This window comes from Danio rerio, chromosome 16 (assembly GCF_049306965.1).
Source record: "Danio rerio strain Tuebingen ecotype United States chromosome 16, GRCz12tu, whole genome shotgun sequence".
Taxonomy (NCBI): Eukaryota; Metazoa; Chordata; class Actinopteri; order Cypriniformes; family Danionidae; genus Danio; species Danio rerio.
This window is the reverse complement of record NC_133191.1, coordinates 46,641,405-46,667,651: the sequence shown is the minus strand read 5'-3', so window position 1 is coordinate 46,667,651 and position 26,247 is coordinate 46,641,405. Positions and strand designations below refer to the sequence as shown.

The window sequence follows — 26,247 nt, the reverse complement described above, 5'->3', positions numbered from 1 at the left end:
GTTTGTTTTATATATTAAATGATACAAAGAGTTTAATAACCTCCTTTAATATATTCAAAAAAACATTTAAAATCTGGTTTATAGAGAATCAGATTTGTCATCATTCCGATTAGATTGAAACTAGCCTGTTTCCATTTGTGCCTACCATCTTAATGATCTGTTGTTTAAATGTGTTTTAACTAATTTTTTTAATCTCTTTTACAAAATGTTGGTGTTTTAGTTTAATTTGTAAATATTCTTTTTTTCTTAACATCTATATAACCTTGTCTATTTTAGTATTTTTTAACTATGTTTGATTATATAATTCTTGTATTGTTTTTTTTTTAGGTTGTTCAGGGACAACAGATGAAAAATAGCCTTCGGGCTAATTTTGGTGCATTGGCAGAAATGCTATGTAATGTACACTGTTCCTGCCAAATAAACAAATAAATAAAATAAAACAAATAAATGTTAATTCACACGTTCAAGCTCCAAAGATTATAAAAGGCCCTTGAAAAATAAAAGCTCTTAAGACTTCCAGAGCTTATGAAACCTTGGATTAAAGCATAGGCCAAAACATGGCTATTGCCCCTTTCACACATACAGACCTTTCCGGAAAATTACAGGCAATTTTCCGGAAAGGAATCATGTGGGAGCAGGTCCTTTTTAAAAATACAGGTAAATTTGTTCTGGTAATTTTCCAGAAAAAGAAGTTGTAACATTACTGGTAATTTGTCGGAATGCTGCTCTGTGTGAATGCAGAAGGAAAAGAACGTGTTCGCGATTAGAACATGCTGACTTGAGACGTCTACTCCATGTTTATGAAAATAAAAGCCTTTGAACATTTTTCCAGACTCATTTAGCTGCTAGATGTTAGTCAGATAATGTTTTCATGTTGCTTCTTAATGCAACTGTGCAAATAATTATCAATAAAATGGTTATGATAAACTGCTGTTTGTTTAAATTCAAGCTCTGCCGCATCACGTGTGGACGTGAAGTAGCCGGTGAGCACCAACACACACACGTTATGTATCATCAATCATCAACAAAAGCCAAACCCCCTTCTGTATTTACAAGTACAAGCGCAGCCATTTAGAAGTCGTTTCTGGTTAGCGATGTTAGAATTTACCGGTATTTTGGAATGGATGTGTGAATGCTTCTTTTTGGAAAATTCTGTAACGTTCTTGCCTGTGTGAACAGCGCTTTTTTTAATTTACCATTAAAGTCGTTCAGGTAATTTTCCGGCTATTTACTGACATCACCGTGTGAAAGGGGCTATTGCATAGTTAAATCCTTCCCATGCAGCAGAACGTACATCCAGGGTGCAAATTATATATTGACCATTAGAAGTGAACTAAATTTACTAAACTAAAGTTACATGAAATTACTAAAGGGTCAAACTATGCAAATTATGCAGCTAATTTTACTTTTAGGCTATATGTAGAAACAAACACCTTCTTTACAAGAAAAGTGCCTTGTGAACACTTACCATGTATATTGGTGCTCTAAAACTGCTGTTTTCAGAATGGTATGAACTGTTATAGGGGTGTTCAAATATATATTTATATGATCTATTGTTTTAATTATTAATATCATAATTTAAGCAAAATATTTCTTAGTATTTAACCCCCATTTATTGTGTTTTGGCATCATTCAGTAGGGGTCAAGCATTAATTAGAGCATTCGATCCCTCCAAATGTCCCTGTAATTTACATCTTGCATACATCAGCCTCTTATTGTGTTTTCTTATGCTTTAGAGGCTCATACAATTGCCTTAAAAGAGAAAAAATATTCACATTTATGTCATATAAATGATGACTTGTGGTACATCCTAAAATATTGGGTCAAATGTTTGCAAACCCAATCACTGGGTTACGAAGTATAACCTAAATTTAAAAGAAAGCATTAATCTAACTTTAACGAGTAGAAAAACAGACGAATGGTCAGTACAGGTGGCGAAAACAACGTAAACAATGAAACAAGGGAAAGGGTCAAAATACGGCTAAACAAGACAAGACAAGAAGATGCTTCGTAGAGTTACAGTATAACAGAAACAAGACTCAGCAAAGAGTGTGTGAAACTGGAATATATATAGTCTATGTAATCATTGAGAATGACCATTACGTGTGTAATCAGAAAGATTAAGGAACTGGTGTGCATGCGGTGCATGATGTTATTTGTATTCCGGTTTAGTGACAGATTTTTAGTTTTTCAACAATCTGCAAGCATTAGATCGCTGGTGATCATGACACCAACACTGGGTTTGTCCATATTTGACCCAACATTAGGTCATGACAACACAACATTTTTTTAGTGTACATAAATTGTTCATGAACCTAGAATTTACTTTTTAAAAACCATACATTACACTCAAAAAACATTTGCTTTTTGTTCAAATCACTTAATCAAACTGAGCTCAAACAACACAATTCTTGATATTTATTTGGGGACAACTTGATTGTTTTATGTTCAATCCACTTAAATTTGTATAAACGAATAAGGTAGGTTAGGTAAGTTAGGTAGTCTGGTCGCCTTACAGCAAGAAGGTCGCTGGTTCGAGTCTCGGCTGGGTCAGTCGGCGTTTACTGTGTGGAGTTTGCATGTTCTCCCTGCGTTCGCATGGGTTTCCAAAGACATGCGGTACAGTTGAATTGGGTAGGCTAAATTGTCCATAGTGAATGAGTGTGAGTGAGTGTGTATGGATGTTTCCCTGTGATGGGTTGTAGTGTGCTGGATAAGTTGGTGGTTCATTCCGCTGTGGCGAACCCGGATTAATAAAGGGACTAAGCCGGAAAAGAAAATTAATGAATAAGTTAACTCAATTCCTTCATGCTGTCCAAACAGAAATCGATTATGAGCATTTTTTACTCACCAAAGTCCACATATTAGTGCTTCAGACAGTCTCCCTATGTTTCACACTTGTGGCGGTTAATAAAACGGGCATGCGTTGTCAAATATCAGAGGAATTACCGTACCCTTGAGCTGTAATAGAAAAGTGAAATACACCAGCTAAAGCCCTGAGCTCAACACAATGGTGTAGCATTCATCACAGTAAAAGTCTCCCAATGCTTTTGCCCTTTTAAGATGGTTTGTTTCAGACACAAAAGCGGAAGGTCAGCGTGTGTAAAAAGGGAACACGATAAAAGACTTGACAGTATATTTTCAGTGATGACCAATTATTGTCTGTTTTTTTTCTTTCTGCAAATATCGTAGATAATGAAGGTGAAGCTAATAACAAAAGAAGCTATTTCCTCAAACCGTGGGTTCTGTCATCCCTGCAGAGGTGGCTAATACGGCGGAAAAGGCTGCGATTAAAAACTGCCATAGGTAATCATGGATCATTATAGCTTTGCACTTCAGTGACCTCCTTGTGCTATAGAGCATCATGTAGACGGCCCTTTCTGATCATCACTAGCTCATCAAAGTGTGACTTTTTCTGCAGACCTGGGCCCCATGCTGTCCAGTCGTTGTGTCTCCTCTTTTGCTCTTCTGAATTGTGTGCACTGTGGAGACAGAAAAAATACAGCTTTTGTGGTGCTAGTGTTTGCGTCAGCAGTTGCTATCTGTAGATTCTGTACAATTGAAACTTAAATTACTGATATCTTTGATTGAAAGCAGCAATACTAAAATGACTCCCATTCATTCATTCCTTCATTTTGATTTATTATTATAAACCACCAGAGATAATATCAGGGGGCCCAACCTCCTCCTACCCCCAGCTCTTCATCTTCAGATTGATAGAAAGTCAGCAGTAACTCAAATAACCAAAACAACTGAGGTCTGCAGAAGAGCATCTCTACAGCTAAGGCACATCCAACATTGAAGCAGATGAGCTACAGCAGCAGAAGAAGAGCACTCTGGGTGCTGTCAGGAAAGAACAATGAAACTGAGACTACAGATTCCACTATCTAACCATTATTGAACAACAGAATACTGGAAAATGGTGTCTGTTGTGATGGTATATATATATATATATATATATATATATATATATATATATATATATATATATATATAGATATATATATATATATATATATATATATATATATATATATATATATATATATATATATATATATATATATATATATATATATATATGACATGAAAAGCTGGTAAATGTGGTGTAATCATGTGGAGGACATTTTCTTGGCAGACATAGTATCAATTGAGCATCATTTAAAAACCAAAACCTTCCAGGAATTTTTGTTGTTGTTGACATTATCCCCTAATGATCACAGTGTTGCCATCTCGTGATGGCTTCTTCCAACTGGATAGATGATGGTACATAATGAATAAATTGACTTTTTAGCTTAGCAACCCCATTATTAAGAAGTGAAACTTGAGAGCCTTTTGCACACACTTTCTGTCTTTTAAATAGTCTAGATCAGAGATGCTCAAAGTATCTGTGGGCTAAACTTGGCCCATTGTAATCATTAATTTGTCCCACCATCCTATCTGAGAAAGAGTGAGAATGATAGAATGGGTTCAGAGGTTTTATTGCTAAGCAAAAAAAAAAAAAAAAAAAAGCAAACTGAAATTAAATGTTTCAATTAAATGTAAATGCAAATGCTACTGCTGCACGAAATTAAAGAAATTACACATTACGATATTTTTTTCTGCAAATTTCTCAGATGAGTTAAATAAATGTTTGTAAAGAATTTATAATTATAGATTGGTTGGGAAGATTCTGTATAGGAGTGCATAACATTTAATAATCTGCACACAACAAATTTTGAAGTGTTAATTTCACTCTCAAAGTGGGAAAATTAACACTTATTCAGTGTTTATATAGGTCCACACTAAATAGAGTTAAAATTACACTTGAAAAAGAGTATTTTTTACACTTGCAGTGTTTAAAAAAGTTTAAAATTGTGTTTTCTGCTCTCTTTCCTTATTTGCACAAAATAAATGTTAAAACTACACTCGCAGTGTTAATATCTTAACACTAAGAGTATTCTTCTTGACTCGCAGTGTTAATAGCTTAACTCTAAGAGTGTTCTTCTTGACTCGCAGTGTTAATAGCTTAACTCTAAGAGTGTTCTTCTTGACTCACAGTGTTAATATCTTAACTCTAAGAGTGTTCTTCTTGACTCGCAGTGTTAATAGCTTAACTCTAAAAGTGTTCTTCTTGACTCGCAGTGTTAATATCTTAACTCTAAGAGTGTTCTTCTTGACTCGCAGTGTTAATAGCTTAACTCTAATAAGAGTGTTCTTCTTAACACTAATAATGTTCATTATAGTGTAGGATGATATTTAAATGTATTTTTAGTTATATAGATTGTTGACTGCATTACAGAACAGTTTGCATTCATCAGTTAAAAAAAGAGTCAAAACAGTGTACAAGTTTCAACTTTTATTTTTAACAATGCATCTTAAATGCAGATACATTTGTTTAAAAAATATGCTAATTACATAAACAGTGTTTTGTTGTTTTCTGAAGAGTAGAAATGTATTCAGGTATAAAGTAATAGAAATAATACTGCACAGTCTACAATTAATCGTTATAAAATTTTCAAAGTAACAAATAGTACTTTTTATGCCTGAATGCTTTTAAAACCCCCACAGTCACAGTGCTCAAAGAACACTTCCGAAATGAAAAAATTCATAATGCAGACTTAACATTGTGTATACTTTCGATTTGACTATTACTAATGATCACATTGCAATTTTGATGCTGAAACGATAAATTGTGCAGCCCTAGTAATGCTGTCACCCACCAAACAGAGGACTATGCAGAAGACATGGCGAGCAAATTAAGATAAAAACTGTAACTCCATTCCGTTATAAATAATATTGTTTTTGTTTTTACTGTAATGTTCATTATATAATGTAAACAAATATATATATACTGTATTAGTTAATATAAAGCTATGTTTATAATTATTTTAAAATATGAAATAATTTTGGAATTTACTCTTAGCAACTATAATTACCCTTGGCACTAACCTTAATCAACTTTGGTTTTTGGCCCTTCGTAAGAAAAAAGTGGGCACCCCTGGTCTAGATAAAAACAAATTTCACAAAAAAGCTAGAAAACAATAATTACTTATTAGTGATAAATTATTAGTTTGTAAAATTTTAAGTGGATTGAACATAAAACAATCAAGTTGTCCCCCCAAAACCTTAAGAATTGTGTTGTTTTAGCTCATTTTAAATAAGAAGTTTGAACAAGCAGCAAATATATTTTTTGAGTGTACTAATGTTACACATATCTGTTTCCCATGAAACATGAGGTGTCGTGTCATTGAGCACTGTGCAGCAGTTGCATCACAGATCAGAGTTATTCTGAATTGATTTACAACCGCATGGAATCTTTAGCAACAACACGTCAAAGCGCATTGATGAAATGAGTGAGATAATGCATTCGGTGCTCCCCGCGCGTGGATGGAGAGAGGCAGGACCTGAGGGTGGGACATGACTATCACGCGTTCGCTCATGCTCCTGTGTTTCGCCTACCAATTCAACCACAGCACTCACACATTGTTCCTGCGAGCCGAACGGGGCGCATTAACACAGCATCCAGCATCCCTTCAGCACACCTTCATCATATCACGTGAATCTTACAAAAGCGTCCGGAGAAAAGCTGAAGAGCAGGACACAACAAACCTCCGAAGCTTTGCGCGACACGGCGGTCTTTTTTGTCTGACTTCATGGGACGTGGTTTTATTTCGAAGAGGGGTTAAAGACCTACAAGTCGTCGTCATATTGTCTGTTTGCGCGCTCGAAGACAATGTTTTAGAGCAAACAACGGCGCGCGCGCTTCTCTTTAAATGAGCTCGGACTGGAGAGCCACTGGGAAGCCAAGCAAGGAACTAACTTGAAATCCGAAAGTAAGTATTTCACTTTATGGCTTTGTTGACATTTAAGTTGTTATGTGTTTATTTGTAGTACTACTATTAGCTGACAAGATTTTGTGGCGGGTTTTTGTCGTGTTTTTTTGACGGGTCAGGTGCAGCCTGCTTATTTGTCTTCTGTTGTGTTGTGTATTACTCCCCCCTTTCCTTCTGCTTCAGATCAAAGTAGTTCATAAACATACTGTATTTTTCTAAACTTCAAGTCAAGTCCTATAAGAGACCGTCTCATTTGCACTTATAAAATAATTAGTGCTTTTGTTTTGTATGTGTGGCCTATAATCAAATTTGCTTAATTATTATGTCATCCCATCACCCTCATTTAAACAGAAAATTAACGTGATTTTTTTCGAGCAAATTTAGAAAAAGTGTTGATCCAATTGACAATAAGCCTATAATAATAAAGCTGAAATCGAATAAAGCCAATGTATTAGGGTTACTGCAGGCTTTAATAATTTCTTTAATAGTTATGGAGCACACAGTGTGCTTCTTGAATTTAAATCTAGAGATTATAGTAAAGGATTGTGCTTCATTTAAGTTGTTTTCATTGCATTTTATTTGGTATTAATTATAAATTTTATTAATTATAAATTTTAATGATAAATTTTCCTTTATAAAAAAAAAACAACCTTTTTTCAAACCTTGTTAGTCAGTTCAGTGTTAACATCATAGTCTGGTCAGCTTTCTTTTTTTAACATGTCTGGTTTGTTAGATTTAAAGTAAAACACAAACCTTCTTGTTCAGTAAAGGCCAGTATTGAAATCAGAGGCTCTGAAAATTCCATTTAGCCTTGCAATTTTATTTTCTTATACACCCAAATTGGTTTTTGTACAGTAAATCATGTAGATCTTATGGTCGTAATTTCCCCACTGTATCAAATCTTTACTACATGATAGGCAGCAAGCACATTTTCTAATACAAGAATGACACATTTATGAAACATAATGAACTGAAATGTTGCTTTTTCCACAATATTAAAAATAATGAAATGTTCAAATAATGATGCACTATTCACATATCATCAGAGTACAATTTTTTTAATGATCCTTAATGGAAAAATATGCTTTATAGTGGCTAGATGGTGAGGTTACATCTTCTTCTTGCAAACACTAATGGGGTCACGCTAACAACATGCCCTTTGGTTACTCACCTCAGTTTCTTTATTATTATTATTCATCCAGTCATAAATAATATTTTGGTCATTTCTCTATGATATTTACTTGTTTGTTAATAGCGGTTACACAATTTCCCTTAAACTGCATTTTTATGCATTGCATTTTTCTGTACCAGCATGCAAGACCGTTTTCCTACATGTGGTTTACTGCTGTCTTCTGAAAAATGTTAAGGCATTCGCCATCTGAATTACATGCGTGCCTAAATAATTGACATGCATGAATGATTAATTCAGACATAAACCTGAGCATGGTTTTCATGGGAGTACAGGAGCTGGCCGTTTGCCGCTCACGCTTCTAGATGGCTATTGAATAAATCATCGTTGTAGAACTGACAGGGAGTGAGCCTCCGGCACTGTGAGCTCATCACACCCTCTTATTCATATTAATGCTTTTAAAAAGGCAAAGTCTCACCAGACCTAGAGGCAAATTTAGGATTTTTTTCCCCAGAACAGTGTCACATGTGTGAAGGGGTGAAGGAACATCGTTTCAGAGGTGAACATTGTCCATCTATGAGCTACAATTTTGTTGTGATCTGTTATAGAATGCTTAGGTGGCATTTTTATACAAAAATTTCTGACCTAAACTTTAGGTTTGTGTTGGCGGATTTTCTTAGAGCATGACTGAAATTATAATGTCTAATAATTTGTATTATAGGACTAGCTTGAGTTAGATTTATATCTTTCATCCATATGATTCATTCATTTTCTGTCGGCTTAGTCCCTTTATTTATCCAGAGCACCTGAAGGAAACCGACATGAACACGGGAAAAACATGCAAACTCTTTGCAGAAGTGCCAACTGACTCAGAAAAGGTTTGAAGCAACAACCCTTTTTGCTTAGAGGTGACAGTGCTAACCACTGTGCCTCCAGCTTCATCATTCATCATCAAAAATTTTAAGTTTGAGGAATTCAATATTAGAGACGAATGGCTAAGCCAAAATGAACTATTTTTTTACTGACCATCATCTAATTCCAGACCGGTACAACCAGTTAATTATTTTAAGCATGAAATTATATCAACTGAAAAACATAAGTACGTTTATTGCAATATCAAAATATTCATGTTTTATGTATTCCAACACTGAAAAAAAAAACAAAGTTAAGGCAACTCAAACCATTTGAGGAAACCGTTTGCAACAAACCATTTAAAGTGAACTGTGAACTTAATCCATTTGAGTAAACGAAGCAATTTGAGCACAGTAAAACCCAATAAATGAAGAGAACTCAACTCAAACCGTTTTAGGAAACCGATTACTAAAAACCATTTGAGTTTAAAAAAAAACTGATCTGATTACTGTGAACTTACTCCATTTAAGTTGAAGTACTGAGGTATTTAATGAACTAATCACCTTTAACACTGAGTTAAAAAATCTTCAAATGAATAGAATTAACTTTCGGTCAATTTAAGTTAACTACACTCATTTTATCAAGTTGACTGTTGGGTTGTACAGTGAAGTAAGTTATGCAGTTGGGTTAATTTGTTCCCCACTGATTGTCATTGTATTGACATAAATGGTTTAAAGAATTTCAAAGATGTACTTTTTTGTAGGGATTCACATTTTGGCTTATATGAGTTACTAATAAGTCTTAATATTTGGAAATTGGAAGCCGATAACCGATATACAGGGTATTAGATAAACATTTTCTAAGCCTAATCTGAGAAACAAGCTGATTTAAAGGTGCAGTTAGTAGGGGTGTCATGATTTCAATTTTTAATCGAAATCTATCGAAATTTATGCTCAATTTTGATTATCGAATCAAAAAATAGAATCGTCGATGCTGCCACGCCCCCATGTCACGTCAGCTTGGCTTGCCAAGCGGGAAAAAAACAGGCTTGTTGAAGTGCTTGTTAAACTGCAGAAGCAGGAGACCCGTCGACAGAGCTTAAACCCTCTCCTCTTTCAATGAAGTCGCCGGTGGGGAAACATTTTGGATTTCCAGTGAGTTATGTTGACAACGTTCGTGTTGTCGACAAAAAAAAACTAAGTTTTGCAAGCTCTGCTATGTACGTATTACGTACGGTTCATCCGATAGACAACACCGGCATCGCGATCCTCCGCCCGCCCCCGTTGCAAATCCGCTCACGAAAAGTACACACTCAGGCCTTGTTTACACTGTCTTTGTTTTTAAATGGCATTTTAGAACAACGATTTGACATCCACAGTGGCATGTAGCATTTCTGAGCAGCCCTCCTTCCTCTCTACCTCTGAAAATGCACATCACGTGACCACACAGACACAGACAGCATGCGCTCGAGACAGCAGGTCCAGGCAGTCAGAGGACTGCTTCAATCTTTCACTCACTTGTACTTACTCATTTTAGCGAACACCTCAGATACTGTTGGCTGGTTCCTGTTGGTTGTGCGTCTTTTTTACCGACGCCATTATAACGACACAGATCACTGCCTATTCACGAGTCCCGCAGAAAAAAGTGATTGACAGGTGGTAATTATGTGTGTAACTTGCCTTTATTCATTTACTGTATGATTTGTTTATGGGTAAAACAAAGACCATACAGGTCAGGTAGTTTAAACGGTAGGCTACAAATAATTAATTGGTCATTAATTATTTATAATCGAAAATCGAATCGAATCGTGCCTTTAGAATCGAAAATGTAATCGAATCGAGGATTTGGAGGATCGTGACACCCTTAGCAGTTAGTGATTGTCTTCAGAAACATCTTTAATTGTGCTGGTTGAAAGTCTCTTCGCATTCCAATGTAATGATTAAAGTGAAAGATCTAAATGTGTTTATATGTGTTTTAATATTCTGGGTAAGGCATAAGACTAAAAAGTCATCCAATTAAATATTATCAGGCCGGTAATTCCCATGATTCTGATAATTAACCCAAACTGTCTGTCAGTATTTGTACATCTGCGCAGCTGTTCACACAGATCCGCCGTGGACACAAGTGACAGCGGTAAAAACAAATGCTGAATCAAAACTTTTTAAAATCCTGAATCAATATTGGAGTTACTTTTGCACGCTGGAGGAAGGACGACACCATGGCTGACGGATTTCTTTTCAACACTTTCCAGACAATAGCAGTATGACTGCCAATATGTTGAATACACTACTTTTTTGTGTTCTACTAACAAAATGAATCCATACATGTTTGGCACAACATGAACAAGTAAATTATAGCCGAGCTCTATCTCGCACAGCACTGTCTTTACTATTGACCTAAGTTGATAAATGCTCTGTGCAGCACATGATTCAAGCAATTGGAACTGTTTTTATTGCTTTTGATGCGTTCAGCGATGTAGCTCATATGAAACTGTATGTCATCTTTTATCAGTTTGGCAAATCTGTAATTCCACCATGACCACAGAATTGAGTACGGGCAGAAAAAATCTTTCAAAATGCAGTTAAAAATTCGATCTAATTTATGTATCTAAGTTGTTTTTAATTGTATATTTATTGTTTATTAATGGAATGTTCTTGCCATGAAAATAGCCTTTGTTGCTGACATGGCAATGAATAAAAATTCGTCATCATCATCATCATCGTGCAGTTTAATCACTGAATGCATTTACTCACAGTCTGGAACCCCGCAGTTAGGGATCAAAATGCCTTGATTAGGCTTGATATCAATGTTTGAAATTGACTCGGGATCTCTAGTATTGTTTTTTTAAACAAATAATTGGCACTAGGGGTGCATGATTAATCGAAAAAAAGATCTCAATTCTACCCCCTCACGATCTTAATCCAGCATCTTTATGATTCAGCTAATTATATTTAAGTTCAGGAGAGGCATAAAGGCGGGTTGCACAAGTCTTCTCATTGTTTTACATACATACCTCCAAATGGTGTTGAAAGTCACATACTGTATTTTTAAAGTATACGTAATTCTAGTGCTGCACGATTCTGGCAAAAATGTGAATCACGATTTTATAAATTTTTTTGCATAAAATCAAGATTACGATTTTCTTACGATTCTGTAAATGTAAAATAAAGGTTAATATGATTAGCCTATTATTATTGTTAGATCTCAAACATATGGTAAAACAACAATAATAATATTAGACCTGAGTGTAGGTCTACTGTTGCTTAAAATGCTAAATTTCGTACAGTCATTATGGTGGACTTGAACAGACTTTCAATATGTCGTGTTTGTTAATTCACAGTAAATGATGACATCAGAACACAACTATTCATAATTATAAAATTTATTTATTATGTTTAAGGCGTGCTTGTCATCTGTTATTGACAACATTATTAGACCATTTGTTGTTTTAACTGGTAAAATTAGAATTTTGTCATCAGGTTCCTTCTTGCACTATATTCAACATTATATAGGCTAGGGTTGTTATACTGTTATAATAATAGCCCACTCATGTTAACCTTTATTTTACATCTACAGAATCAATATATATATATATATATATATATATATATATATATATATATATATATATATATATATATATAAAACGTGATTCTCATTTTAGCCAGAATCGTGCAGCCCTGTGTGTATCTGCAATAGTCACATTGCGGGATTAGATTGTTTTAAAGATTAAAAGATAAAGATATTATTAAATGTTATTTTTATATTATTGTATAAAATTATTATATGTTATTTTACATTTGATTTGTTCAATGTTTGTATTTGGATACTGTTAGACTAGCAAACTCCCCAGAAAATCATTAAGCACTGCTTATTTAACTTTTATTTTTCCTCTGTTGTGTTTATACATGCTTGTAATTTATTTTATTTTATGCAGATGCACTGCATAGAAAAATAACATGCCAGTCTATCTAAATTAGTGAACTTCTTCCAAACAGAGCTATTCAAATCCTCTGGTTAAATTATATTCATATCACAGCAAAACGAAATGCTGCAATATCAGATTTTTCCAATATTGTGCAGCCCTAGTGTGCTTAGACTTGCAATACTACAAGGTTGATAAATCCATATTTACATGTACAAACCTCACTCAGTGTTGCAGTAGTTTCCCCTCAGAAAGCAGTGTAGAGAGTGTTGACACTTGGCCCCCTTTTTTGGGGTCTTTGACATCAGCAGTGGAGATCAGCTCAAGCAGTGCAGCTTTTGTTTGGGTGGGCTGCCCAGCTCATGTTTGTGGATATTTTTTCCCCCTGTGTCTAGGTCGACTCGCTGTGATACACATGCTAGCCATTTCCTGGTGCATGTGGAGTTTCTCTCTTGGAGATCACAGCTTACAATCCATTTCGCTGCTGCCCAAACCCCCAGGCAACTGTGAACTTGAGTGAGACACGGTTAAGCTCTTAGTGTGAACTGCGGTTTGGGAGAACAGAGGGACTGTTGGGTGATTCATGAGGTGGAAGGTTTCAAATTCAAGTCTTTACTTTCTCCAATTAAATCATGTGGCTATAGAATTCACAACAGAAATGTTTGTTTCCATTTAGCCTTCAAAAATACATCTATTCATCTGGTGTAAATTGCTATTTTGACCTTTTCAAAAGAATCATAAGCAATAGAAGATTATGTGCCAACAAAGTGGGTAGGGATTTAACGATTCACCGTGAGCCGGTTGAATTGGTTTAAATATGCGAAGATTCAAATCCGTAGAAATGTTGACTGAATCGCTATACATGTTTTGAACAGAGGGGGCGCTCGCTTTACCCGCTTATCAGCGGCGAGCAAGAGGTGGGACAGCAGCAGTGTTACTAGACGTACGACCTCTGTATGATGTACGATCAATAATGAAAACAATCATTTTATACAGAAGATAATCTGCTTTTGTTATTTCAGATTTATATAAAAAACATGACTGAAGTTATGAAGTGAGTTTGGAGTAAAAACAAGTTATTATATGTGGTATTTTCATGTGGAGCATTTACTACACAGAGCCGTAGGCTGTTTCTTAAAATGCGTTCTTCAGTGATCTTGCATCCTTGTGTACTCGTGTAACGTCATTATCAACTACCAAAGTTCAATTCCAATATTCAAGACCGCAAGTACAGAGAACGCCTGAAAGTTCACAGATATGTTCTTGATATCGAGGATGCATCGATGCAGACTTCAACACAGCACTTGCTCTAGAAGTCCCAGAAGTCAATGCAAATGAAGGTGGGAAGCACAGCATTTTATATAGATTTATTATTGAAGTTCAGAGATACACTTAACTGATTTACCTCAGGAGTTTCCCTAAATGAAACTGTGAAAGTAAACATCACAATGGAAATCTTAATAAAGACAGAAACACATTAAGGGTGTTTATATGTTGAAATTCGTATTAAAATCTGTTTGCATAGTATATATTGTGAAAAGGGGAAAACAATAAATTGTTGTATGAATGCTGTAGCGTTTAAATAATTTTCGGTTAAAGATGCGTAAGTGTCATGTGACCATCTGGTCTCCCGAGTTCGTCCTTCTAAGGTGACTTGGCAAGACCGGTCTTCATAAGAACACAAGTCCGTTCTCTGCATTCTTGGAATTGAGAAATAGCCGTAGTTAATTGAAAAAGTTATGCAAGCAGCTGCCATTATCACAGAACAGAACATTATCACAGAAGATTTAATGTGACTGATTTGATGTGTAGATTTAATGATTTAATGTGTAACTGATTTTGTTTTGAAACGTTTTATGATTTTTCTAAATTTTTTTGCTGAACAACCCCTTCCCCAGCAATTTAACCCCTTTGCAGATGAGGAAAAACATAAAAGATTAAATTATAAAATTTTAAATAAAATAAGAAAAACGATAATAAATAAATAAATAAATAAATAAATAAAAGATACAAATAAAAGGTACCTTTATGACATCCTTCACATAACTCAATCCAGACCTCATCCTCATTTATGGTATTTAGTCCTAGTTTCCCCAAATTGTGTATATATATATAAAATATATATATATATATATATATATATATATATATATATATATATATATATATATATATATATATATATATATATATTTTTTTTTTTTTTTTTTAATACATGATCTGTATTTTGTACAGTATCAGTTAATCTTTTGTATAAAGTATTGTGTAAAGTATTCTTCTACTTTTTTGGTTCTTGCATGACTAGAGCTTTTTCTTTATGGTTTGTAATGTAATGTCTTATCTGGAAGAACCTATGAGAATGACTTAATTTCTTTTCCAACTAATAACTGATTTTTTGTATAATAACTTTATCTGCCCATATTCAATGTCTAATTGATTTTGATAATGTTTTTGTAGCTTGTCAGTAAATTATGTCTCTGTGTAGTAAATGGTGCTCTATATGAAAGTGCAAGAGGTTTACCAGAACTGGCTTTACTGACAAGATGCTCATAAAAAATACATTCATTGCACAACCCCACATCATAGTCTTATAGTTTATTACCATTCATATGAAGAAAAGCGTTGTGCTTTAAGGTAATGATTGCGCCTCAGACTAAAAGAGACCCACTGCGCTTCATAAATGTAATGGACTACCTCCCGGCTCTATAGATTAATGAGGAACAGTAAAGCCCGGTTCAGATCTCCTCAAGCGCTCTTTGCTCATTTGAAAAGAATTTGTAGATATAGAATGTATCCCAAGGCTGTAATTAAACTCAAAATAAAAAAGGACATGCACTTCTCCCGCAGGACAACCCCTTTCTCTGGGGAAATGCATGGTTCGAAATATTTCAAATGGGTCTCAAAAAAGTGTCAGATCCATGGGGGAAAAATAACCTTCTTGGTTCATCTTTTACTTACTACAATGTCTCAGTATTCATACAATGCTATTCAGTGGGATGCAAAGCAGTTTGTTTTACAGAAGACAGAAAGTTGTACAGGTTTGGAATGACTTAACTGATAGCTTAGGGATAGTTCACCATAAAACAAAAATTCTGCCATCAAAAAATGCTGCTTGTTCAAGCTACTTATTTTAAGGTGGCATATACTACATTGTTTTAATAAATTAAATTGTTCCCTGATAGCTACATGGTAGGTTTTTGGTTTTGGTAAGTTTAGGAATTCTCCAGAAACTGTTTAATAAGCTCATTTATTGCTCCATAAAATACCCATAAAGTCCGAAGGTCCATATTTGACCATGTAAGGTTTGTGTCGTGAATATTAATGAGCTTCGCTCTGACGTGCTGCTCTAACAGACTTGAACGCACACACACATCACGTTGTATGCTGAAGACGGACAAATATTAACTCAATCAGAGTATCGTTAACCTAATTTGCTCATTAGATCTGTTGTTAATGAAAGCTAAATTATAATTATACTTGACAAAGGAGAGTGATAGAGATGTACCGCATTTTATTTTGAAGCTGTTGTCAAAGAAAACACAGCCAGGAATTAATATCAACTTCTGAATGAACCTATGATATTTGGGCTGAGTAATTTTACACGATTTAGCAGTCTACATGCGTTTGTTGAAACATATGCATCAAATTTTACAATAAACATGACAAATTAACAAAAGATATAACTAAACAGACCTTATGCCTCTTTGGAGTGGAGATAAATAACTGTGTAAATCTTGCATTTTGAGTCCTGAGGCCAGTTTGACAATAACAATAACAATTTGGGGATTAAGTTTTACATAGTAAGTGAAATATACACTTAAAATAACTGAGGGAGGACAAATTATCACCGATATCTCACAAGAAAACATTTGGCTTGCTTATCAAACGCCTGAGGTGTGCATATTATTGATCTCAGAGGTTTTTTATGATCTTAGAGCTGCAAATAAGTCATATTCTCTTGATGATGTCAGCTTCAGTGCCAGATGAATGACCTAAAGTAGCCGTACATGCAAATGTGAATGGCGTAGCCAATGAGTTTCATCACAGTTTGTTTTGACTTCTGGTTAGCCCTTTGCCCACTGGGGTTGTACACTCGTGCACTGAAAAAAATGTTTAATGATAGTTCCTTGGATTTTCTACATTTCTTTTAAGATAAGTACTTGTAAAAATTTATTTGGGCTGAATTTAAACAAATTAAGTTGAACATTGCTAAATTTAATTTGTTTGTGTAAATTCAACACATGTAAATTGTTTGCAACCCTTTTGCAGACACTATTTTTTCAGTGTGGAAGTTGATTTACATTTTCTAAATGCCAGAATAATGAGAGAAAAAATTTTGAGATTTTTTTTCTATTAATTTCTAGACAGCCAAAAGTTCACATCTATTTCCTTGGTATTTTTTTAAGCTTTACTTTTAAACTGTATAACATTGGTCAGACGTTTTGGGTATCCTTCCACAAGCTTCTCACAATAGTTTGCAGGAATTTTGGCCCATTCCTCCTGACAGAATTGAGTCTAGAGTCTTGCTAGCACAAGCTTTTTCAACTCTGCCCACACATTTTCTATTGGATTGAGATCAGGGATTTGTGATGGCCACTCTAAAACATTCAATCTGTTGTCCTTAAAGCACATTTTAACTAATATGGCAGTATGCTTAGGGTCATGGTTCATTTGGAAGACGCATTTGTGGCCAAGTTTTAATTTTCTGGCTGATGTCTTGAGATGTTGCTTCAGTATTTCTATGTTCTTTCTTCATGATGCCATCTATGCTGTGAAGTGGACCAGTCCCTACTGCAGCAAAACAGCCCCACAACATGATGCTACCACCCCCATACTTCACAGTTGGGATGGTGTTCCTTGGTTTGTAAGCTTTCCCCTTTGTCCTCCAAATGTAACACTGGTCATTATGGCCAAACAGTTCATTCGTAGTTCCATCAGACCACAGGACATGTCTCCAAAAATTTGTCTTTTTCCCAGTGTAATTTAGTAAATTAGTGGCTTTTTTTGTTGATTCTGGCTTGTTGATTTACCCATTTTCCAAACTTTTGGTTTCAACTGTAGCTCATTTACTTAATAAATTGAAGGCAATGGGTTTACTCACTTTTTCAATTAATCACTGCAGGGTGCCTGTTGACTATGGGCAGAATAACATATTGCCATTAGAGTCAGCAATGCAACACACAAGCGCTCTATTACCATTAAATGCATTTTTTTTTGCCACACAAAAGTGTTTTTGAACCTGCAAATGATACTGTTCAACCACTTAATTCACAAAGAATGTTTTGGCCATGTTTTTGTGTCTTTTTCTGGATTTTGAACCTGTATATGGGGGATAAGGGAGCTCTTGGATTTCGTCAGAAGTATCTTAATTTGTGTTGTTGGAGTGTAGTGACATGAGGGTGAGTAATAATAGCAGATTAACACTTTTAGGTGAACTAAGCCTTTAAATCGCATGTTTGTGTAAATCATTCATTTGAAGACTTTAATCTATCTCTGGTCTTCTTGTTTATGCACAAGATGAAATCCATACAAGTGTGATGTCCAATCCCTTACCTGCTCTTCACGAGTGCTCCAAAAGCATTGGAAATAATGCATGTCTATTTTTGGCCCATGTCGGATGAATCTCTACTCTCCATTCGCCTGTGTTTTGTGTGTGTGTGTGTGTGTGTATCTGTTGTTCTGCACAGACAGCTGCCAGATGCAAGCAAATGATTTTATCTCTCGAGATGAAGATGCCCTCCAATGCTGATAAAAGGGCTTTGTAAATACACAAGTGCATAATGAGAGACCATCTCCATTCTGACAGCCTACATGATGGAAATTATTACCGCCTGCTGTTTTCACCATTCTTCTGGGAATCTTATTGTTATACTAAGTCCATGTACATATTTGGTTCTTTTTTTCCCACCTGGTATTAACATGCATTTTTATTTGGTGATTTGATCACTAAAGTGGTCGGCCAAGATGCATTACTGAATCCACCTGGTATAAACAAGCTTTCAAATGCAGCTTTTGAATGACTGCTTGTGTGCAGATTTCATCTAAACTCTTCCTTCTTATCTCCAAGGGAATGAAAAATATTTGGATTGCGAGATTTATTTCACTCGTTGGTACAACATGTCCCATAATAATAACATACTGTTCAGTGAGTAAGTGAGTTCATAGAGTAGCTGTTTCTGTGGCTCTCTGAATGTTTTTGACCAATGAGTGTTTACACTACTGAAGCAATTCAGTCAAATGCATTTTAGGCTACCTCTGGCAGTACTACTAAAAGTAGTCAAGTTCAACTTATTAGATCAAAGCTACCATAAACTGTAATATTTAATCAAAAGGTTATGAATTGCTGTGAGATTGCATTGGTATTCCAATATCGCTGAGTTACATTTGTAGGTTTTCATTCATCATTTAAATAGGCTATTATCAAAATTTACATTTTAATTTTAAAGATGTTATAATTTCGTTGTAATTTGTGATTTCTATATTTTTTTTACGTCTGTGTATCTTCCTTTAAGTTTGAGCTATATACATTACATCCCTAAAGTATTCATAGCGCTTCACTTCTTCCACTTTTCTTTAAGTTAAAGCCTTATTCCAAAATGGATTAAATTCATTTATTTCCTCAAAATTCTACACACAATACCCCATAATGACAATGTGAAAATTTTTTTTTTTTGAATTGTTGCAAATTTATTAAATTAAAACCTGAAAAATCACATGTACAGAAGTATTCAAAGCCTTTGCCGTGAAGCTCTAAATTAAGCTCAGGTACATTGTTTCTACTGATCATCCTTGAGATGTTTCAGCAGCTTAATTGGCGTTCACCTGTAGGTAAATTCAGTTGATTGGACATGATTTGAAAGGCATACACCGTTCTATATAAGGGCCCAGGGTTGACAGTGCATGTCAAAGCACAAACCAAGCATGAAGACAAAGGTATTGTCTGTAGACCTTCGCGAGAGGATTGTCTCGAGGCACAAGGCTAGGGAAGGTTACAGAAAAAATTCTGCGGCTCTGAAAGTTAAAATGAGCACAGTGGCCTCCATTTTCCGTAGGTGGTTTATGTTTGGAACCACCAGGAGTCTTCCTAGAGCTTTCATTTTAGTTAGTTATTTAATTATTTAAAAAAAAAAAAAAAAAAAAATATATATATATATATATATATATATATATATATATTGTGTGTGTGTGTGTATATATATATATATATATATATATATATATATATATATATATATATATATATATATATATATATATATATATATATATATATATATTTGGATTTACTTTTAAAGATAAAGTATTTATTTTTTATTTGTCTATTTGTATTAATTTGTTTTATTATTTATTTATTTATTTTCATTTATTTATTTACTTTTTTTTGAAAAATAAAACTGCAAAAATATTTTGTTGGCAACTAGCTGAAATAAAATAAGTTTAAAGTGAAGTAAAAATTAGTAAATATCTGTTTTAGTTAATGTATTCAATAATAGCAAGAATGGTGTTAGCCTTAGTTAACTGTAATGGGCCTGATTAGTCCAGAGCTAAAAGCTGAACTGGAGCTGAACTCTGCAGGCGTCATTGGCAATGATGATCCAGTGTCTCTCTTTCTGAAATGGGGATTATGTAAAAACTGTTGAAAAGGTAATTATGCAGATGGTATGAGCAGCTAGTGTTCAGTGTCACTGCTCTCTCTGAAGGAGAAAAGCCTGTCTCTGCCCTTGAGGGAGTCAGAGGCCTTTCACAGCACTGATTCTAGATCATAAAGCATAAATCAAGACATTTCACATTTAAACGGCGCTGGATAAAAGGTTGAGTTAAGGTCAGAGTCTGGGCCTCAGCCATCGCAGTGGATCTTTCCTTGAGTGCCGAGTAATGAATTTCAGCATTATAGTCATTTTTATGACTTCTCCATCTTTGTCACAGCGACGTCTGCGGTCCAGCATTCAGCTAACAAAAGGCAGAAGGATATAATGCTCCGCTCAGAAGTTTGACCTCTGTTACTGAGATCAATAATGTGCTTGTTGTACATTATTGATTTCTGGGTTGATTTTATTTATTATTTGGATTAGAAACAACCAATTTTACAGATTTAAACTTTCTTTTAAGGGTTAGTTCACCCAAAATTAAAATTTCCTCACCATTTACACATACTTGTTTGGTGGTTTCAAAACTAAATATTTTGAAAAAAAAAGTTCAGAAAAAAGGCAGAAAAACCAGCCAGTCTGCCACAAAAATACTATAGAAGACAACCAAATTTTCAGTCCTGTTTGGAATAAATAGAGGATGATTTAATTGACATCTTTGGGTAAAGTATTACTTTAAAACTGTCTTGACCTTTACTTTGCTTTTACCATGTTTTTTTTTTTTTTTAGTGTTCAAATTTGTTGCATTTTTTTTCAAATCTAGTTTAAATCTTTACCTAAACCCAGACTTAAATTTTAATACTAAACTATTTATTCTTACACTTCAAAATGTTCACATTAGAATATCATTATATTGTACCATATAGTATTAAAATCCTTATATAACTTTGTTGGTGGAAATATTTCCACATTTAGCAATAATTCGATGCCATTGAATTTTAATATTTATTTCTGAGTTTGAACAAATGGAGGTATTGTTAATATTAAAAACAATATATGATTATTTATTTATTTTTTAAATATTTTCAAACATTACATTTCTCCCTTAGTTTTAGTATTTGTTTGTTTGTGTTTGCAAAAGTTAGTGTGGTTTAAAAAATAGTTACAACATGAGTTGAGAAATTAAACAAATAAAAGACACATTTCGTATATAATCAGAATATTAATATTATTGTACATAGTTCCTATTTATTTTCATATTGGAAACATCATATGTATGCTGATTTAAATATTCATTCATTCATTTTACTTTGGCTTAGTCCCTTTATTAATCAGGGGTCACCACAGCGGAATGAACCGCTAACTTATCTAGCATATGTTTTACACAGCAGATGCCGTTCCAGCTGTAACCCAGTACTGGGAAACACCCATACACTCTTATTCACACACATACACTGTGGCCAATTTAGTTTATTCAAATTGACCTATAGCGCATGTGTTTAGACTGCAGGAGAAACCGGATCACCCATGCCAACACAGAGAGAACATGCAAACTCTACACAGAAATGTCAACTGGCCCAACCGGGATTTGAACCAGCAACCTTTTTGCATTGAGGCAACAGTGATAATCCATGAGCCACCGTGTCGCCTATTTTGAACATATTTATAAAATATGCTATCAAATTTACCATTTATTTTGTATTTTGCAAGAACAATTTCATTTTCAGTTTGTATACATGTGCACCTTGCTGCATTTACAAAAAAAAAAAAAAAAAAAAAATATATATATATATATATATATATATATATATATATATATATATATATATATATGTGTGTATATGTATGTATGTGTGTGTGTATATATATATATATATATATATATATATATATATATATATATATTAAAACTAAACAGAAAACAAACAACCAAACAAAAATAAAAATGCTTTTTTTATGTTAATGTTAATCTATTCGAAAGCGATCATTATTATAATACTGCGCACAATGTACAACAAATATATAATAAAGAATGTATCAATACAGAACTGTACATCAACTTCTTCTGTTACTTCAACATCTTTGACATATCTGATGAAAGGACTCCATATGTTTTCAAAAACATGCTGTTTAGCTTTTAGTGTGTAAGTTATTTTTTCTAATGGCTGGCTTGATAACATCTGTCTTATAGGGTGCTTTCACACCTGCCTTATTTAGTTCGGTTAAATCGCACTAGAGTTCGACTTTCCTCTTTGTGTGGAATGAACCGCAAAAAAATTATTTATTGACCGAGCTTTACCCACAATTTTAAACAGAGAGACAGGGAAAAACAATAAAATAAACAACTTGCGATGTGCATTCGCCATTTCCAAAGCATTAAAACATTGTTTTCCAGCCGCAGCCGCGTTTCATTCTCGAAATGTATAGCTTTTCTAAACTGATGTAAACAAACTATATAGTATACTATGAGCAAGAATACAATCAACCAGCGCAGTTATTCCTAGTAAAAAGCAAAAGTTACATTGGCATTTTCCCGCACATTAATTTTGATCAATCAAAAAGCAGTTTATGAAATACATTTAATAACATCTGGCCATTGAGTGATGTGGATTTTGTCACATGACTGCATTTTGTTTTTTTTGCCCCAAAAATGGCAGAAAAATACTACAATGTGTTATCTGTTGCCCTTGGTCTGGACCAAACGAACCAAACAACAAATGTGAAAGCACCTTTAACCATTGAGTAGTGTTTGGTCGTTGCGTCTTTGTCCATAGCAAAGCTACACATCTTTTGGCTTAAAGCAAGCTGAGGTCTGTAAATATTTGTTTGTTTTTACTATAATTTCAGTTCTCTGGGTATTAACAGCTTTGACTCTTACCTCTTCCCAAAATAGTTTAATCTTTGTACATAAAATTTTGCATTTCTATTAAAGAATGCTATTAAGCTGTAATCAAAGTATCCTTGCTTCAAATTAAAAAGAACAAGCAGCATTAGTAAAAAAGCAGCCTTAGGGCAGAAACATCCTTCACAAAATGTCAAATATCTATATTTTTTATGTCGACGTACTTAAGCAGAATGTGTTTCAAAGAGATTTATGTGATAATGAAGGCATGATGAGAATGAGGTAAATTGCTGCGATTGCTCTTGGCTAGTGGTGGTTGTTCGGCTCCGAAGAGCGAGAGTGCCGTCCCGCTGCTCTGCTCTCCAGTTGGTGACATTTTACACTGACCCCTTGTGCGGTCCAGTGTGTCTGTCTGTGATGACGCAACGCGTTCAGCAGAGTCACACTGGCACAGTTGTGTCCGAGCTGCAGGCAGTTTGACTGCTCAAATAATGAAACCTGATGTAGGCAAAAGCATTGATGCATGATAGTTTTTGGATTTTCAATATTGCTGATATTATTAAACCCATTTCTTCTTGTTCTGACCTTACTAAATGTTTACCTGAACATGTGGATGACTAGTCATTTTTCAAAGGTAAATTCAAATAAGTATTTTTTGTATCTAAAGCTCAGTCTTTTATTGGTCCATTGATAATTCCTCAGTCCCAATTGGCAAACTCTCCATCCTAAATAGTATTTGAAAATAGAATTAGTAAGACCCAGATCATAGTATGTTGAAGTATGCCAAAGGTTCTCGGATGGTAAAAATTTTAAGTGTAGATATTGCCCGCAAAACATTAAGCGATGGATGTGAATTTGGTTAGAATTACAAACGTGGGCAAAAAATTTTAATGAACTACAAACATGGTGTACGCATGAGACCAACCGTCAAGTAGAGAGGCTTCGGTAAAGATGTCTGTATGACTGTTAATAAATATCTAGCCAACTGGAACATAATTAAACCGTGTTCTTCATGTTATATTTCATCTGCAACAATAATATAAACTTGTATACAGACATGTTTGGACATTAACACAATAACACATGACTTAGTCCTGCTCGTATGTCCTGATTCCCATGTTTTGTTTCTAGCCTTGTCAGTGTTCATAGCCTTGTTTTATGTTTAATTTATTTGACGTTTTTTGTTATGACCTTTGCCTGCACCTGGACTACGATTATTGGATCATGATTGTTTTGTGCTTCTGTTGATGACCTTCTGCTTGTACGATGTCCCATAATAAACTGCACATGGATCCACACTCCGTTGTCGGCCGACTCTCTCGTAACAATAATATATTGCAAAACACTTCTGGTGTTGTTGAGGATACGGTTAGGGACAGGTTTTGTGGTATGGGTAGTTTTAGGGTTTGTTAAGTTGTAAGGGATGGTCAACAGTGTAATTGTAAATGAAATTACAGAAATGAAAAATAATGTAATCAAGCATACGTACAATGTAAAAACAAGTATTTACATGATTTATTTCTGTGTAAGTACTGTTTTCAGAATTGGTAATATTTCATCTTCTACCTTTTTTTTGGGCAACATTGCAAGACGTCGCTCTTCACTTTCTCAATAATATACTGAAGTGCTTTGGTCACATCTCGGATTGATTATTGCAATTCTCTCTTATTTGGCATAACGGATAAACAACTTTATTTATAGTTAAAAAAGCTAAAAAAAATTATTAATTATTAGCCACTGGTGCCATTTTAAAACATTGGTACTTAATCGTTAGATAGACCATTAGATAATCATTAGATAAGATCATTAGTTATTATTTATTTGTTATTTATTTAGATAATATTAGTGGTTCTAGATAGGGCTGCAAAAACACTGTAAAAATATGCAATAATATTGTTGAATATTGGAATAATCATATTATTTTAAAATAAAAAAGATATTTTTCAAATCAAATTCATTCTAATTCAGAATAACAAAGTGTGTCAATGTGCAAACATTTAGTTTTTAAAACACTAAATTAAGTGAAAACCTCAGCAGATACTCTAAAAATGATTCTAATTAATAATTCCTTACATTTACATAGCGCTTGTCTGGACACTCAAAGCACTTTACACTCATTGGGGGAAAGCTCCTCATCCACCACCAGTGTGCGGCATCCACCTGGATGACGCGACGGCAGCCATATTGTGCCAGACCGCACACCACACACAAGCTGATTGGTGGAGAGGAGACAGAGTGATTAAGCCAGTTATGATATGGGAATGGTTTGGAGGCCATTATGGAATGAGGCCAGTGGGCAAATTTAGCTAGGATGCCAGGGTTAAACCCCTACTCTTTCAAAGGACATGCTGGGATTTTTAATGACCACGGAGAGTCAGGACCTCGGGTTTAACATCTCATCCAAAAGACTGCGCTCACTGAGCAGCATATAGTCCCCTTCACTATACTGGGGCATTAGGACCCACACAGACCGCAGGTTGAGTGCCCCCTGCTGGCCTCACTGACACCACTTTAGGCAGCAACCTAGCTTTCCTAAGTGGTCTCCCATCCAGGTACTGACCAGATGCAGCACTGCTTAGCTGCAGTGGGCGACCATGTGAGAGTTGCAGTGAGCTAACTACCGGCTAAATTCTATTCTGATTCTTATTGGCTGTTGTGATTTTTCTCTCTTGGCTCGACTCCACCCCGTTAGTGTTTTTGTTTTTAGCTCAGGGTTCACCTTTGAGCTGCTCCAGCCAATAGCAGAACAGAAACTATTGGGGAGGTGGGGATAAAGATGATTAGTCAAATTTAGATTTGCATAAAACAAACAATGCATAAAATAAATTGCAATGCAAATGAAAACGATAATTTTGCGATATATTGTGCAGCCCAAGTGCTAATACTTATTATTATAGTTCCTTTCTCCAATTCATTCAAAACTGTTTGCTAAAGTAGGAACTGCAAATAATAGCACGCTATTTTTTCAGCAGATTTATTTTAAAAAGATTAATTGAAACTATTCATTTGCTAAATTCAAATCTGCTCACTATTTTCATTATGTTTATACCATCCTGTGGCCGAGAGCCGTGGAAACGGGGTGAGGCCACCGCGTAAGT

At 34.7% G+C, this 26,247-nt stretch overlaps 1 protein-coding gene across 1 annotated transcript in view; it reads left to right on the top strand.

The window, feature by feature from the left end:
- The first annotated feature begins 6,569 nt into the window (after positions 1-6,569).
- The window catches only part of kcnj21 (potassium inwardly rectifying channel subfamily J member 21), a 44,957-nt gene continuing 25,279 nt past the window's right edge, over positions 6,570-26,247 (top strand). Inside the window, 1 exon segment of the mRNA NM_001089393.1 lies at positions 6,570-6,815. The gene's annotated coding sequence lies outside the window, so the exon portion shown is untranslated.